Raw genomic sequence first — 18,361 nt, forward strand, 5'->3', positions numbered from 1 at the left:
ATTGCTGAGATAAAAACTAGTCTCTGCCCGTCACTAATAGGCTACTCATGCAGGCAACCAACGCACGAATGTACATTTCTCTAATTCAGAATCACTTTTCTCTTCAGTCACTCAAAATACCAGTCTACTTAGCATGATGAATCCATTTTGAACATTTGCCACTAGCATCTAAAAGAAAGAATCACCTGTGAAAGTTACACCATCACTCCATCTGGCATGACACGAGACCTACTGAATATTGGACTTTTTCATGCTTTCACTTTCATCCTGGTGACCTTGGTACGGGACACGAGTTTCGGATTTCGTCTCTCCCTAGACTCCTGTGTGTGTGTGTGTGTGTGTGTGTGTGTGTGTGTGTGTGTGTGTGTGTGCCCCGCTGGCCAAACGAGATTAGGGTGTTAATAAAAAATCATGTTAAGGTAATGACGTCTACATACTTTGCGGGAAAATTTAGCACGCAACACATGTCATTTGTTTGTCAGTCTGTCTGTTGTGTACGTGTAAGACGGCCGTATTCTAAGTGGCTTTTAGAGATTCCGTAGCATCTCTTTCTCAGCGATTTATTCTACACATGACACAATAATATCCTCGTATGTTGATGCAAACTATTTAGACAGTAAAGTGATATAAACTAGAAAGCACTTAGAGAGCGCATACCTCCGCCGATGCCATTGCCAATAAAAAGGCTCCGGATCTAGACCGGTGAAAATATTATGTGGAATACCTAGGATGCGAATCTGCCCCCGAAGTTAATCAGTTGTTCCTTTGACCCATGGCCCACTCTTCCACAAAACTTTATTGAAATTAATTACTTTTGGAGAGAGCCAATTGTGCGGGTTACATAGGATCCAGATCCGGATCTGGATCCGTCCCCAAATTCAATCAATTCTTTCTTGGCCCATGGCCCACCTTTCTACAAAATTTCATTGAAATTCACCGTGAACTTTTGGAGATATTGTCTGGACAAACAAACAAACAGACAAACATAGGTGAATACATAGCCTCCTCCAACGTCGTTGGCGGAGGTACTAACATGTATTTCTGTATAATGGTAAAGTATATTATGCTAAATAAATCGCCAAGGAAAACTTATTACGAAGCCTTCTATGCTACTCAGAATACCAACCACTTTAAACATGGGTCGTGTTACTAACAGATCTTAACCGGGTCTTGCTTCACTCAATTCGTACCCGCAAATGTAATGAGAGCCTTGATTGTTAGTTAGACTGTTACGTGTTGTAGCCTGAGTGAAGTGGGGGTAAAGCAGAAGTTAATGTTTGTCTTAGTGACCGTGGTACAGTTTATAGGGTTTAGCCTCTTTCTTTTTCTTCTTGTAATAATCATGCTTAATGTCTGGAACTGATCTTTTCTCTCGTGTTTTTCCATTTCCATACTGATTCTGGTGTGTTTGTGAGGTGTCTGGTAGCTGTATGAGAAGTAGTAATAGTAGTGGTGGTGGTATTATTATTATTATTATTATTATTATTGTGCTAGTTGACTGGGCAATTGCTTGTGTGGTTTCGTTGTATAAAGGTAAGGGTGATAAGTATGAATGTACTAGCTTTAGGGGTATAAATCTGTTGAGTGTTGTAAGTAAGGTGTATGGCAGAGTGTTAATTATGAGAGTTAGAGAGGGTACAGAGTGAGTGATTGGTGATGCGCAGTCTGGCATTAAGAGAGGGAGGGGATGCGTGGATTAGGTGTTTGCTATAAGACAGGTATGTGAAAAGTATTTAGCAAAAGGTAAGGATGTGTTTTGGGCGTTCATGGATTTAGAGATAGCTTATGATAGAACTGATAGGAAGGTTTTGTGGACTGTTTTAAGACTGTATGGACTTGATGGTAGGCTGCTAAAAGGAGTGAAAAGTTTTTATGTAAATAGTTGAGCATGTATAAGAGTGGGAAATACTATGAGTGATTGGTTTCCCGTGAGAGTGGGGCTGCGGCAGGGATGTGTGATGTCGCCTTGGTTATTTAATATTCATATGGATGGTGTTGTAAGGGACGTAAATGCAAGAGTGTTAGGTGGAGATTTGAGTCTGGTGAATGATGGTAGAGACTGGAATCTGAATCAGCTGCTGTTTGCGGATAATACTGCACTGGTGATTGATTCAGAGAAGAGGTTGAGACAGTTGGTAGAGTTTGGTAGGGTGTGTGAAAGGAGGAAATTGAAAGTAAATGAGAATAACGGTAAAGTGATGAAGCGTACAAGGTTGGTAGATGGTAGGAGGATGAATAAAGTTTTGAATGGTGAGTTGCTTGAGAAGGTAGAGTGATTTAAGTATTTAAGGTCAGATGTTGCTGTGAATGGAAGAATAGATGCAGAAGTGAAGTTTAGAATGAGTGAAGTAGGAAACGTGCTGGGAGGAATGAAAAAAGTGTTTATATGTCGTTCGCTTAGAATGGATGTAAAGAGAAGGCTGTTTATGGGTGTTGTGGTACCGACTGCACTGTATGAGACTGAAACATGGAAGATGGGTGTAGCAGGGAGGAAAAGTTTGAATGTAATTGAGATGAGATGTCTGAGGATTATTTGTGTAGTGATGCGTATGGATCGCGTTAGAAATGATGAAGTGCGGAGAACTGGAGTTGTGGGAGAGATGGCTGATCGAGTTGAGCAGGCGTTGCGATGGTTTGGGCATATGGAGAGAATGGATGATGAGCGATTGGTGAAAAAGATAATTGCATCGGATGTGAGAGGTGTAAGGCTGAGAGGAAGACCACGAATAAGATGGATGGACAGTGTGAAGAGAGCATTGGATGTGAGAGGGATGTCTATTGAGCAAGGAAGAGTGGCTGCATGTGATGGGAATGACTGGAAAGAAATTGTGAATGAATAAATGATGACGCAGTCCTGAGGGGATATTCTCTCGCATTTGGTCTGATCAGCTGATCAGGTCAGTTGTGGGTAAGGGGATGGGTCCATTATGATGTGGCAGGGGTAAACCAGCTCTGCTGTCGGGCCCTGCTGCAGACGTCACTTATTGAACTGCGCAGTTGACCCTCGTGCGGTGTGGTGTGGTGGGGATCTATCCCTTCTCCTCTTGGGGCTAAGATGTGAATGAATGTGTGTATGTGTGTGGATGAGTAAATTCAGAGTGTGTCGTCCTGTCTCGGCTACCTCCCTTTCTTTGGGGGAAGCAGCCTAGGTATATAGACAGATAGATAGGTTATTATTATTATCATCATCAGTAACTGAAAAGTAATAGCAGTAGTAGTGGTAGTAGTAATAGTTATGGCGGTAGCAGTAGTAGTAGTTGCAACCCCAGGCTTAGCTGACTGTCAACTCGGTGAACTGCATACTTAAATTCCTCTTCTCCTGCAATCCACCATCCTCTTTAGGGGGGATAGAGAAGTAGCTGTGAGAAGTTTGTATAACCAGGTAGTTGAGTACCTCGGTTATATCAGTGCCACCACATGAAGGCGTCCCTCTCTAGCACCGCAAAAGTAGATATTACACTCCCTCTTCTGTCTTTCCTTCTCTCATTCTTTCCTCCTCCTTCTGCTTATGGGTGACTCTACACTGAGTAACAAGCCAAATGGTTTCCTGTACACCAGGAAACCATTTAATAAACTGAGTGGTAACCATAACATTAAATTATGGCGCCTGGTGGTTTAGTAGGTAATTAAGGCGCTCCAATAGGATTGAGCCGGTGCAGGTTTATGTCCAAGGGATGGCTGGGGTTTATTGCTCACGTAATGCCACTCAGGGATTAGTGAGGCTGGTCACCCTCATCCTGGCAACGCAGGATTAGATGATGGTGATGATGATTCTCTCTCTCTCTCTCTCTCTCTCTCTCTCTCTCTCTCTTTCGGCAGCTTAACCGCTTCAGTACGATGACCCAATCTTCCACTTGATTCTTGCCAATAGAGACGATTTTATATAGGTTAGGGGAGACCTTTGGTAGTGAAGGGGTTAATGAAGATTATATCTAATCCCCTCCAGTCCGGAAAGTCTTCCGTAACAGCCCTAGCATATATTAATTATGGACGGTGGGTGTTAGCGCCGAAGTGGTGACATGTGGAGGTGTTTAATATGTAGAACTGCTGTCCTTCACACCGATGTCGAATTTTATTTTAATAATTTCTACCACCGGGAGATTAAATCTAACACTAAGGACACACTTTGCCTCGTATTCTCCTTGGTTGATGAAACTCCCTAACACCTCTTCCTTAGCGATTTATTTTTTGATATGACTGTATAATATCCCATTCGTACGTTATTTATGCAGAGTATAGGGATATTGGAAGGATATAAGTAACACAGAAGAGGACAGTCAGGCGTAATAAGCAAAATGATTCGCTTAGGAAAAGGTGTTAAGGGGCTCTCAGCCGACAAGAATACGGGGCTTTGTGCTGGAGACGTTGCATTAGATGTATTATAGGCTTCATTGTCGTTTATAGAGATCTGGCCTGAGTTGACTAAAACTGTCTAGTAGTATCAGAAGAAATGAATGGATAAATAAGTAAATAAAGAAATAGATAAATGAATGGGTATGTGAATGTATGAAAGAATAAATGAATGAATAAATAAATAAACAAATAGGTAATATGGATATGTGGATGAATGAACAAACAAAGAAATAAATAAATGCATCATCGGGCTAGAAGATGAAACTTGGCATGTAAACAGTCCTGGAAAATATGACTGTCTTGACATGAGTGAATTCAATTGAAGGTATATTGTAATGTTTAAAAGAATGCGGGATCGTACCATGCTGGGGCAGGGAACAACTTGGGGATATGAATTTCGTTAAAACAGGAGTGACAATTTCCACAAAACCCACCGACATGTAAAAAAATAATAAAATAATAAATAAAACTAATACAATCACACCAGTTCTGAGTGAAACAGCATCGCATTTTGTTTTTAGTATGGACCGTGGATATTAGTGCCCAAGTGGTGACACTAACGAAGGCTGTATATATGTAAACCTTTCCAGTTGAAAATTATACAACAGATAGAGAGTGCATACCTCCGCCAACGCTTACACCAGACACCTTAAATCACTATCAAAATTTAATCAACTGCTACTTGGCCATGACCCATGTATCCCCGAAACTTAATTTAAATCCATTGATAACTTTCTGAAATATCTTGTGAACAAACAAACAGACAAACAAGAGTAAATACATAAGCTCCTCCAACTTTCGTTGGCGGAGGTAAAAATCTCCCCTAATCAAATGAAGTCGCCTTTAGTTTAAAAAAAGAAAGACAAAGGAAAGCAAAGAAGAGAATGAAGTGAAAAATCTCTCCCAAACTGAATAAACTCGTCAGTTGAAAGAAAGAATGTAATAAAAACATCATCGTACATCGGCGAATCTGGTAAGGCTACGGATAAAAGACTATAATAATAAAGAAAAATATGACTACTATTGCGGTATTATTGAGGAATGCACAGCAGTGGGAAAAAAAAAAAATCGCCTACCCTTGTCCCTCTCACTGTCCCACATGTTGGCTGATATTCCTGAGCTGAGAGTGGATAGGTATCTTTCCTTGCCATGGATGAGTCTCCTTGGTGTGATGCGTCAGGGAAGAAAGCGTTGGAAATAGTGAACTTTTATCTTTGACTGTATGTGGGTTACGTTGGCCGGATAGAATGGGAAATGTCGAGTTTCGTAACGTTTGGAGAGAGGAAGGTCGTTAGAGAGAGGGTACAAGGAGAGAGAGTAGCAAAGAGTGTGCTTAGGTGGCCCTGTCACCTGGAGAGAATAAATGTGAGTTGTGCAGTGAGTTTAAGGGTGGAAGGAGGCGCGGAAGACCATGAAGAAAGTGCTTAAGATAGTGCACTGTAAAACCCAAGAAAAATATGATTGGATAATGTACGTAGGCGTGTAAATAAGCGAGGTTATGAAATCGGAAATACAAAAGAGTAGACGAAGGCTGGAAATGGATGGATGGAAGTATCCGCAGATGGATAATGTGCGTGAATGTATAGATAAGCGAGGCATTGAATTTGAGAAAAGAAAAGAGTGGACGAGGGATGACAATGGATGGAAGGATGAAAGTATTTGTAGATAAGTGCAGTGTCGGTCAAATGTCGTGTCCCGCAGCAAGAACCAAGCAATATACTCTTTTACTACCCCTCCTGCCTAATTACTCCCGAAGTTCTGTTTTTATAACCCCATTTGCTAGAGCTTTATGGTGTGATTGGGAGCGGAGAATGACATTTAACAGCAAGTGTAGAGTCAAAGAAATTTCTATCAATCCTGTTCCGTCTGAAGAATATTTAGAACTGGTGAAATTCAACGAGAATCCTATATCTATCAATGCGTGTCTCATGTTTCGACTTTTTCAGGTATGTATTTGTTTGACAGACCTTGGGACCTTGGGAAGATACTAATTTCTCTAACTGTACATGACAGCCCCCCCCCCCCTCTCTCTCTCTCTCTCTCTCTCTCGAATGGCGCTATCCAGTATGCATTTTGAAGCTCAGTTTTCGATACATTGTTTAACCTGTATGATAGCATTGCGAATTTAGGTGACTGAATGAATGTGGTATAGTCATTGCACTGAACGCACTGTTTGATCATTTTTCTATGTTTATAAATTAGATGTGTTATTTTTGACTTTATTTATAAATTTGCTGTCCTAATTTTCCTGTGTTAATAAATTCGTTATTTTTTCGTGCGTTGATAAATTCGTGGTGTTATTTTTCCCTGTTTTAAATTCGTTGTGTGATTTTTCCTGTGTTTATAAATGTGTTGTCTTAATTTTCCAGTGTTCATAAATTTGTTGTCTTAATTTTTCCAGTGTTTATTAATTCTTATGCATTTATCACCGCATAGAAATTCGTTGTCTTATTTTTTTATGTTAATAGATCCCTTGTTTATTTTCCAGTGTGTGTAGATGAGATAATGAGAAGGTATATACTCGTACTGGACGCAAGAGCATATAGGGCTTGGGGAAGTGAACTTTCTGACCACCACTTGGTGATGGTGAAAGTGAAGGTACAAATGCGGTGGATGAATAGGAGAGAAGGGCAGGGGAGGTACTCCATACCAGGAGGGTAGAAAAGTTGTAAAAGCATGAAAAAAAGGCAGGATATAAGAGAGAAGTGGAGGAGCGACTGAGTAAATACTCCTATGATTTGGAGCAGATAGGGGAGGTGCAAGATGTGTTCAAGATAACTGAAGAAATCTGTGGAGCATGTGAGGTGGTGTGTGGCGTGAATAGAAGAGGGAAGGGGGTGCAGGGAACAGCACGGTGGAATGAAAAGGTGAGACAAGCTATGGCGCAAAAGAAGAATGCATATAGTTAGTGGATGAGACGCAGAGGCATGGAGAAAGTTGAGAGACGGAATAGAGAATTATATGTAGAGAGGAAGAGAGAGATGAAAAGATTAGTAAGAGAGAGTACGAGGAGAGCGGGTCTGGAATTTGGAGGGAATTTGAGTGTAAAGTGGAGGGAATGTAAGAAAATGTTCTGGAAGGAGATATGGAGAATTAGACAGGGTGATAAAGACGGTAGTAGGGGAGTGAAAGAAAACAAAAAACTGTAGATTGCTAGTGAAGAAGGGAGAAAAAGTGGGCAGATGGAGAGAACACTTTAAGGAATTGTTAAAGATAAAGAAATAGAAAGAGCTCAGAGAGCGCATACCTCTGCCAATACCATTTCAATTAAAAAGGACCCGGATCCGGATCGTTTTTAATGGCCCCCATATTTAATTAATTCTTTTTTGGAACGTGACCCACCTTTCCACAAAGTTTCCTTGAAATTCATGGAAAACGTTTGGAGATACCATGCGGGATACTCCGGATCTGGATATGCCCCTAAATTTAATAATTTCTTCCTTGGCCCATGGCCCACCCTTCCACAAAATTTCATCTAAATCCATCCATAACTTTTTGAGTCATCCTGCTAACAGACAGATAGACAAACCAACGCGGGCTAAAACGTAGCCTCTTTGGCGTAGGTAATGAAAGTAATCGAATATACAGTATGTGGCTGGGAAATGGCTGGGAGGAGGAGGGAGATGTGATGGAAGGAAGAGATCAGTAGGACAGAAGTAGTGGAAGCAATGAAGAAAGTCAAAATGGGGAAAGCTTCAGGAATGGACGGAGTGTGTGGTGAAATACTGAAGCACGGGGGAGAGATAGTAGTAGTAGAATGGATATGGAAGATGTGCAGATTGGCCTGGGAGGAGGTAGAGTCCCGGAGGATTGGAAATCAGGAATAATTATTCCCCTGTACAAAGGAAAAGGAGAAAAAAGTGTGTGGTAACCAGAGGGGCATTTGTCTTCTTAGTGTAACAGGAAAAGTATATGGTAAGATTCTTTTTTACAGAGTTAGGGAATTATCAATGGAATTAGCTGGAGAAGAACAGGGAGGTTTTAGGAAGGGAGGAGGTTGTATAGATATTCATCCTAAGGTCTTTAGTGGAAAAGTTTCTAGAAAAGGGAAAGAAGTTGTATGTGGCCTTAATGGATTTGGAGAAAGCATAATGACAGGGTGGATAGACAAGAAATGTGGAAAATATTAAGAATATAATTATAGAGTATATGGGAAGCTGGTTAATGCCGTGAAGAATAGGTACTCGTATGAGGGCGTTAAGGCTGCAGCACGTGGATAGTGAACTAATTGAATTTTTCGATCTGAATGTTGGGATTGAAACACGGATGTGTCATGTCTCCATTGTTGTTCAATCTGCAAATGGATGGGGTTATAAAAGAGATACGTGGTAGGACAGTGGATGTTGGATCAACCATTATGGGAGAAGGCAGCATTTGGAAACTTCCTGTTCTGTTGTTTGCAGATGATACTGTATTGTTAAGTGAACACAAAGGGAACTGTAAGGCATGGTGAATGAGTTTGGGAGAGCGTGTAAGAAACGAAACCTAAAGATGAATGTAGGGAAGAGTAAAGCTGTGGTCTTCGAGAGAAATTAAGTCAGTGAATGTACAGTGAGGTTGGATGATGAGGAATGGCAAATGTGAGTTTATCTAAGTACTTGCGTTAGTGTGATGTGTAAGTATGGAAGTTTAGAGGATGATGTGCTGAAAGGGGACAACAGTGAAGAAAGAAAATTGCTGGTTCTTTGAAAGCAGTGATAAATAGAGAGCTGAGCATGGAAGTAAAAAAGTCGTTGCAAGGTTGTATTGTGATACAAACTCTAGTTCATGGAGGCAAAGCTTGGATCTTGTTGGAGGGACACAAGAGTGAGAGCAGTGGAAATAAGGTATTTGAGAGGAGCATGTGGACTAACATGGAGAGACAGACTGACAAATGAGGAAGTGAAGAGAGTTGTGGTGTGGATGTGATAGAAAGCGTTAGGAGAAACTTTATACATGGAGGTGGCTTGGCCATGTGAAGAGGATAGAGAAAGAGAAATTAACTAGGAGAATGTGTGTGAGGTGGAGGGGGGCAGAGGGTGGAGGAAACGACAATGAGATGGAGGGATGGAGTGGAGTTATATATGAGAGAGGGTGTGTGTGAGCTAAAAGGAGAGCAGCAAAATGGTGGGGAACAGGGCGACATGGAGGCTATTTGTTTTTTGGTCATCCCCTAACGTGATTAAGGCGTCTGGCTATGGATAGATAGATAGTTAATAAATTCCTTGTCTTAAATTTTCAGTGTTTATAAAATCGTTGTCTTAATTTTTCCTGTGTTTATTAATTCGTCTCGTATTTTTCATCTCGTATTTTTCACTTTGTTTATAATTTCGTTGTCTTAATTCTCCAGTGTTTATACGAGTAAATACGTTGTCTTGTTTGCTGGATTAATCCCACGTTAAGCATTAGCAGAAAAGACAGTTAAGAGGGTAAATAGACAGACAAACAAATAGACAGACGTAGATAGATCAAGAGCAGATAAAACAATGTAACCTTCCCACGTTTAGAGGAAAGAGGGTGAAGAGGACAGACAGACAAACAATTAGATATATAGTACAGAAAAAAAAAAAAACTTGCAGATAGAAAAATGGCAGATTAAGAGATGGACAGATAGATATATGCAGTTAGAGAGGTATTCCTTAAAAATGAAAAGCAGCAGATAAACAGATAGACAGATGGACAGATAGATAGATACAGATAGTCAGACATATGTACCCCACTGAAGGAGTTACTCAAACCGCTCTACCTGCAAAGCCTGAAGGTCAGGGACGCCATCTAATCACGCGTCGTGCTGATTGCGGTAGTGACAGTGACCCTTATTTCGTGAGTTTATTCAAAAGGCTGGTTGTAGTCCTTTCACTTGGCCTATAATTACTATGAAGATTCGCAGTTTCACTTTCACTTGGTTTTACATCGATCTTTTGTTTTTTCTTTACGGGATAGTTTTGTGTGTGTGTGTGTGTGTGTGTGTGTGTGTGTGTGTGTGTTTCGTTTTGACACCTGTTTTTTATTACAACTGGGGGGCATCGCTCTCCTCGACTCCCCACCCCCCAAGTTTACTAATAGTCTTAAGCCAATCTGCGAAGGAAATGTCATAGAAAAGCCATTTATTTTGATGATTACTGCCCACAAGGAGCAAAAATTTCTCCATGTCTTCTGAGAGAGGATTTGCGAACCAAAACCAGTATTGCCATCCCTCCATCTCCATTGCTTAGTTGTAACGTGAAATTAACAGTGGAATATAATGCTTGTCACGAAGAAGTGCTGTGGAAAAGCTGTAGAATCATGGTACTGCCTTTTTCTGCCACTGAGATACCCGAAATAAGCTGCCAAAAGTCGAAAGTCTGGGCTGAGAGAACGTGAGAGATCTGTACCAGTTTTTCCGAACGATTTAATTTACAGATAACACTTCCGTACTGTGTGTGTGTGTGTGTGTGTGTGTGTGTGTGTGTGTGTGTGTGTGTGTGTTACTCTAATACCGACATAATTTGCAGTGATAAACGAACAGGGATGTACTGAAATATTCGATGCAGAGAAGATAGTAATAAAAAAATAAAAATCTATACTTGGGAAATCCTTAACCCCTTGGCAACGACGATGTAAAGTTTTTATTTATTTATATTTTTTTACTCTTCTTGCCTAGACGATTTTACTCAGCTTAGGGGAGATTTCTGAGGAGTTTATGAAGGCTTGATCTAACCCCTCCAGTTCGGAAAAATATGTCCTGAGCTGAATAAAATCGTCTGAAAATGGCCTGAGTATAATGGAAAATCCGTCATCGTGAGGGCCAGTCCCCGTCCACATCCACATCCACATCCACAACAACATCCACATCCACTTCCACATCCACATCATATTCACATCCATATCCACATTTATATCAACGTCTACATCCATATCCACATTCACTTCTACATCCACTTCTACATCCACATCCACAACATCCACATCCACATCCACTTCCACATTCACATTCACTTCCACATCCACATCCAGACCAACATCTACATCCACATCGGCATCCATATCCACATCCACATCTGGGTCTTCATTCATATTCACATCCACATCCACATACTTGTATATATCTACAAATACCTTCATTTCCATATTCACATGCACGGCTACATTCATTTCCACATCTTACCCACATCCATATTTGCTACTGGATTTTCACTGATATCCACACCATTATGTAAATTCACAGTCACATTTGCATCCACATCTGCTTATACACTGAAGGTCCATATCCACACTCACGTCTGCATCTGTATCTGCATTTTTGGCTACATCCACATCCACATTCACGTCCACACTCACCTCTATATCCACATGCACGCCCACATCCACATCTATCACATTCCCGTTCACAAAAACACCGATATCCACTTTAGCCTCGACATCCACATCTATATCCACATTCTTCACATCCACTTCTATATCCAGTTGACGTCTACCTCACGTCTATATCCACATTCACGTCCACATCCACATCTATACCCACATTCACCTCCACATCCACATCTATATCCACACTCATGTCCACACCCAAATCTGTATCCACATTCATGTCACACCCACTATCCAATTCATCTCCACATCCAAATATAGATCCACATTCACATCCACATCCACATCTGTAAACACATTCAAGTTCACATTCACATCTGTATCCAAATTCACATTCACATCCACATTTATATCCACATTCACGTCAACATCCACATCTACATCCAAATGCAAGTCCACATCCACATATGCATCCACATTCAGGTCCGCATCTACATCTATATCCGCATTCACAACCACATCCATATCAATATCCACATTGGCGTCCACATTGACATCTATATCCACATTCTCCTTCACATCTACGTCTGTATCCACCTATGCATCCTCATCCACATCTATATCCAGTGTCCACAGTTACGCCACATACACATTCACGTCCACATCCACATCTATGTCCACATCCGCGTCGACATCCACACCTCTATCCACATTCTCCCCCACATCCACATCTATATCCACATACACGTCCACATCCACATCTATGTCCACATTCGCGTCGACATCCACACCTCTATCCACATTCTCCCCAACATCCACATCTATATCCACATACACGTCCACATCCACATCTACTGTATGTGCACATTCACGTCCACATTCACATCTATATCCACATTCTCCCCCACATCCACATTTACTGTATATCTACATTCACATCCACATCCACATTTTTATGTCCACATTCGCGTCCACATCCACATCTATATCCACATTCATGCCACATCCACATCTTTTTCCACATTCACACCACATCCACATCCATATTCCCCTCCTTATCCACATATATATCCACATTATCCTCCACATCCACATCCATATCCAAATCAACGTCCACATCCACATCTCTATCCACATTCTCCTCTACATCCACATCTGTATCAACATTCACCTCCACATCCACATCTATGTCCACATTCACATCCACATTCATATCTATATCCATATTGTTCACATCCACATCCATATCCATATTCACATCCACACCCACATGCAACTTATATTTTTGATCTAACGCTATACCTCTTTCATTTCAACTTGGCTTGTATTTTGACTTCCTTGGTCTTTTTTTTCACGTGGTTCAGTGGCAAAACAAGATAATGCTACGGCTCTTCATCCTTTCCTCACCACTTCTTCGTGACTAGCATCGTGTTCTAGTGCTGATGTATTGTTACAGCTGAGTATTCAAGATGAAGAGGTGGTAGTTTTTGGCCAAGTAAAAATGAAAATAGGGTAGTAAGAAGAATGCATTTCATTAAATAAATGGTTAAATAAATAAATAAAAACAGCTTGCACGCTTAGCTTCTCGAGTTATTTTTGCCTTTGATTCGTTCATCTTAACTGGACGGAGATTTTCGTCCTTATGCAGCTTATTTCACACAGTTCAGGGGCAGAATAGAAACATACCACGGCTCAGCATCCTGTCCATAAAACTTCTTCGTGACTAGACTTATATTATAGTGATATTTTATTGTCACAGCTCAGTACTGAAGATGGAGAGAAGGCAATTTTACGCTTAGATGATCTGAATGGAGGTAGTTGGCATAGTCGTTTCAGTGATACTCTTTTAACTCTAACTTGGCCCAGAATTTCGTCCTTTTGCAGCTTATTTCACGTAGCTTTAGTGGTAGAAATAGACAACAGTATGGCTTTACATCCTTTGCATAGCACTTCCTCGTGACTGACACCGTATTTTAGTGTCAATCTTCTGTTTCAATGCAGCGTTCAGGACAGAGAGATGGCAATTTTAGGCCAGGTTAGAGCAAAAAGGATGTAGTGTCTTTCTCCCCTCCAGCCCAAGGACGTCATGCATGTATTCTTGCTCCTACCAGACGATCTTATTCAGGTTCAGAAAGCATTCCAATTCTGAAGTGTGAGGGGGGGGGGGGTGTTAATGAAGGCTGTTTCTAATTCTTTCAGTTCGAAATGTCTCCTGAGCTGAATAATGTAGTCTTGAAATAGGAAGAAAATATAACTAAAAAGACGTCATACAGGTGAAGGAGTTAAGGTGAATGAACTCCGTAGCTTTGGTCTAAGTATAATAATAAAAGTAACCTTACTGAACGGCATAATAGAGCATGTTTCTAAATCTTTCATTGCTAGAGATCTCATAACATCTGGTAGTAACAAGAATAAAAAAAAAAAAAAACATTGGGAACACCCTGACAGAGTCTCATCTCGTAAATAACAGTGTTTCAACTTAAATAGGGAAAACGACACATATTAGCTAATGACAAGGGCACACTGTTAGCAGAGTGAGCCCTAGGTAAAGATGCGAAATTTGCTGAACCTGAGCTTTGCTTAGAGAAATTAATACCAGCATGAGTAAAATATTGAGGAATGTCACGGAAGAAAAAAGAAAGAAAAAAGAAAAAAAGGAGAGGGGGGAACAAATAATATATGATGAAGATTGAGTATGAGCTGAGAAACCACCATGTTAATGTTTAAAACCTTCATCCCGTGAATAGATTTGTGTGTGTGTGTGTGTGTGTGTGTGTGTGTGAGAGAGAGAGAGAGAGAGAGAGAGAGAGAGAGAGAGAATTATTTAACCGATAGGGTTGTCAAATTGGTGTTTCTGGTCACTCTTCACATCAGTATCCAGTCGATGCATCTGCACCCTGGTGATATTTTATTGGACCAGTTATTCTTACCAGTTGTGTGGAACAAATTCATTAATGAACTGGTTCAACATCTGGAATTGTGTTTCTATGCTCACGACTGCACGTTCACTATTTCTTATAATCGAGATAACTCTGCAAGTTGCTGGAAACATCAGTAGTTCCTTGGAAAGCATTAGAGAGCGAGGAGCCAAGTGGGAAGTGAACTTTGGTCCAGGCAAGACACAAACAATGGTAATTTGTCTCCCCTCCCCTCCCCAACTGCTGCAGCTACCATGAGTCAATATAGAAGTAAATGATCAGGTTCTTCACATGCAGGGCTACTGTATATAATTATTAGTCCTGGAGTTTAACATCGACAAAGAACTAAGATACGATAGGCATGTCAAAAAAATCTGTCAGACAGGCTCACACACGGTGTCAGTCCTCCACCGCTTGGTTAAATACCATGACCAACAGAGAATCACACCGCACTGTACATGGCACAGCTCTGCCCCCACCTTAAATATCCAGCTCTGGTCAGGATGCCTAGTGACACCAGGCATCTTAAGATGCAGGACAAAATCAAAGAAGGGTCCTTTGCCTGGTGCAAGACATCTCTCTGCCTCTACAACTCACTAGAACACCGTCGTGGAGTTGGAGCCATGACGGTCAGTCATATGAGTCAGGTCCAACAAGTGCCCCATCTGATCAGCCTTTTGTCTTCTTACAGATGCCACACAAGGTTATTTTAAATAACGGTACATTCTGATTTTTTAAAACCTACATTAAGAGCTCTTTACCTATAATGGCAGGGTCTAGTTATATTCTGGAGATTTTCAAAACAATGTTTTTGGAAACATTTTAGAGATGCTGTACTTACATAAAACATGATAATTATTTGATAAAATCCTTACCATTCTCGTAAAAAGCACAAACTCGGAAAGCATTTGGCCAAACAATTTATTAAATCTTCTGCTAATCCAACAACACATCATAAAGGCCACTTTCGTCATTGTGGCCCTATCTGTTTACTCCCCCCCTCGGAATGTCCAAAGTTCCCCCCAGGAGGAATCCCCTCCCCCTACATTAGGGAACCCCTGCCCTAGGTGAATGTGACTGGCGATCTCGTCACTGCGGAACTTGAGTATTAATTTTAGATTGCTAGTTTACTCTCAGTTCTATTTTCCATTATAAATAATTCCGGCCACGGATTCCTTTACGCATCTGTGGGTCTGGGCTAACGATGCAAGATTTTCCATAATTCATCACTACTGATACTCAAGATCATACTGAGTTTTGACATACATGCAAGCAGTTTAAAGGAACAGTAACTGCAACTGTACATCGTATCTTAAAACATGTTAACCCTTCATTTCATGTTTTAAAAAATTGTTGTCTGTCATCAATAATTTCAAAGTAAGAGGAGATTTTCCATAAATGTTCCACTACTATGGGTCCTTCCTAAGTTGAAAATATTACTTAGGAGTGGGAAGAAGTCCACCGAGCCACACTGCCGTGCGCCCACCACTCTTCCTTGCTACAATACTAGCACGAGATACAACTCATTAACAATCCCCTACGCCCACATTGCAGGGCAGTCCCTACATTCCATCACACTTACTACATTCACCACACTGTCATAAAACTAACAGTCCTTCAACATTACCTCGGCTGAAGATATCAGGGAGCGATCAGTTGAGTCACCGATTTCCTGCTGTCCATGGGTTGACGACATGACCCTGGGGAAGCGACAACAACATCAGCAGGAGTATCAGAAACAAAGTAATAAAAAGACAGCGCCACAATACTCACTACAATGCACATGGCCGTTGTTTTGGCTGCGGTGATTGGGTTTTGTGTTATTTTAATAGCCAATATCATGGACCATTGACCGGCATCAGCATTTTCATTTGTGTCTCCGGTATTTGCTTATTTTGAATTCCATCATCCGGAATTGCTTGTCCATTTTATTATTATTATTATTATTATTATTATTATTATTGTTGTTGTTGTTGTTGTTGTTGTTGTTGTTGTTGTTGTTATTATTATTATTATTATTATTATTATTATTATTATTATATCATCATCATTATTATTATTATTATTATTATTATTATTATTATTTTTATTATTATTATTATTTTTTTATTATTATTGTTATTATTATTATTTCAATTATTATTGTTTTTATTATTATTATTATTATTATTATTATTATTATTATTATTATCATCATCATCATCATTATTGTTATTGACTCATCGGATACGTTTAGATGAAGCTACAGAATGTGATGAAAGTTTTTGGCTTATCACATAGAGCCAGGATTCCGGGGGCTTGAATGATGAGCGAATTGAAGCGTGGCCCATTGAAATGGGCAAACTTGGGCTGTCGGGACGTTGCTACTCCTCACCCTGCCCTAGAAAGGGAAAGGAGGTCCGGATGATAATGATGATGATGATGATGATGATGATGATGATGATGATGATGATGATGATGATGATGATGATGATGATAATGATGATGATGATGATGATGATGATATTATTATTATCTATCTATCTATCTATCTATCATCCAATCCTACACTTCCCCATGAGGAGCGTAGGAGCCCGGGGCTAGGCAGTTGGTCCCGACATTTAAGATGAGAGTGACCAGCCTCACTCATCCCTGAGTGGCATTACATGAGCAATAAACCCCAACCATCCCTTGGATATAAACCTGCACCGGCTCAATCCGATTGGAGCGCAATAATTACCCACTAAACCACCAGGCGCCAAAATATGGTTATATGGTTAACACCCAACGTAGTAAATGGTTTCCTGGTGTACAGGAAACAATTTGGCTTGTCACTCAGTGTAGAGTCACCCACAGGCAGAAGGAAGAGGAAAGAATGAAGGAATGAAAGACAGAAGAGGGAGTGTAAAGTTGCCCTTAGGCAGAAGGACAAGGAAAGAATGAACGAAAGGAAGACAGAAGAGGATGGAAGGAAAGAGGGATGGAGGAGAGGAAAGGGCAGACATCTGAGAGCAGCACTACATCGAGTGAGTGGATGGTGAGCACTCCCACCTACCACAAATTATTATTATTATTTTTATTATAATTATTATTATTATTATTAAACGGCCATGCCACGTTGAGTACACCGCTTCCCATCCGATCAGCGAAGTTAAGCAACGTTGGGTCTGGTTAGTACTTGGATGGGTGACCGCCTGGGAACACCAGATGCTGTTGGCATCCCTACGTGTCAAGTGGGGTTGGTGGAGGATTAGTGCCCCTCCCTGTAAAACAATTAACTCTAAGCCCTTGGCCACCCCGTTTGGGATACATGGCGTCTGGCAATGAATGAAAATTATTATTATTATTATTATTATTATTATTATTATTATTATCATCATTCATTATTATTATTATTATTATTATTGTTGTTGTTGTTGTTGTTGTGTGTGTGTGTGTGTGTGTGTGTGTGTGTGTGTGTGTGTGTGTGTGTGTGTGTGTGTGTGTATGAACCTCTATGTACTGTAGCCTAACCTTACTAGTACGAAATTTTCATCTTATACTGAATACAATAATCTGGAGATGGTAGTAATAGTTGTAGACGTAGGGTATTATGAAAATGAACCCAGTGGACCGTAGGCTGCAGTTACCCCTCTCCTGCACTCCATCATCCTTCGTTTCAGGGATAGGGAGGGGCTTGAAGAACGTTTTGTAGAGCAGGGCAGCGAAGTGGCGAGTTATATTGGTGCCACCGCGCTAAGGCCGCCCTCTCCAGCATCTGGTGTGAAGGACGCAAGAATAAATACATCAAGAAATTCCTATGCACATCACATTTCTGTCCTGTTGTGCACGATTTCGTCCTT

At 40.6% G+C, this 18,361-nt stretch overlaps 1 non-coding gene across 1 annotated transcript; it reads left to right on the top strand.

Annotated features, from left to right (window-relative positions):
* Positions 1-17,619: 17,619 nt before the first annotated feature.
* Positions 17,620-17,738, top strand: LOC145414799 (5S ribosomal RNA). Its single transcript, XR_013899952.1, has one exon. It is a non-coding gene; the product is annotated as a 5S ribosomal RNA (ribosomal RNA).
* The last annotated feature ends 623 nt before the right edge of the window (positions 17,739-18,361 follow it).

Source organism: Coenobita brevimanus, chromosome 100 (genome assembly GCF_032717465.1).
Source record: "Coenobita brevimanus isolate Jiangsu-jjx chromosome 100, ASM3271746v2, whole genome shotgun sequence".
NCBI classification, from domain to species: Eukaryota; Metazoa; Arthropoda; class Malacostraca; order Decapoda; family Coenobitidae; genus Coenobita; species Coenobita brevimanus.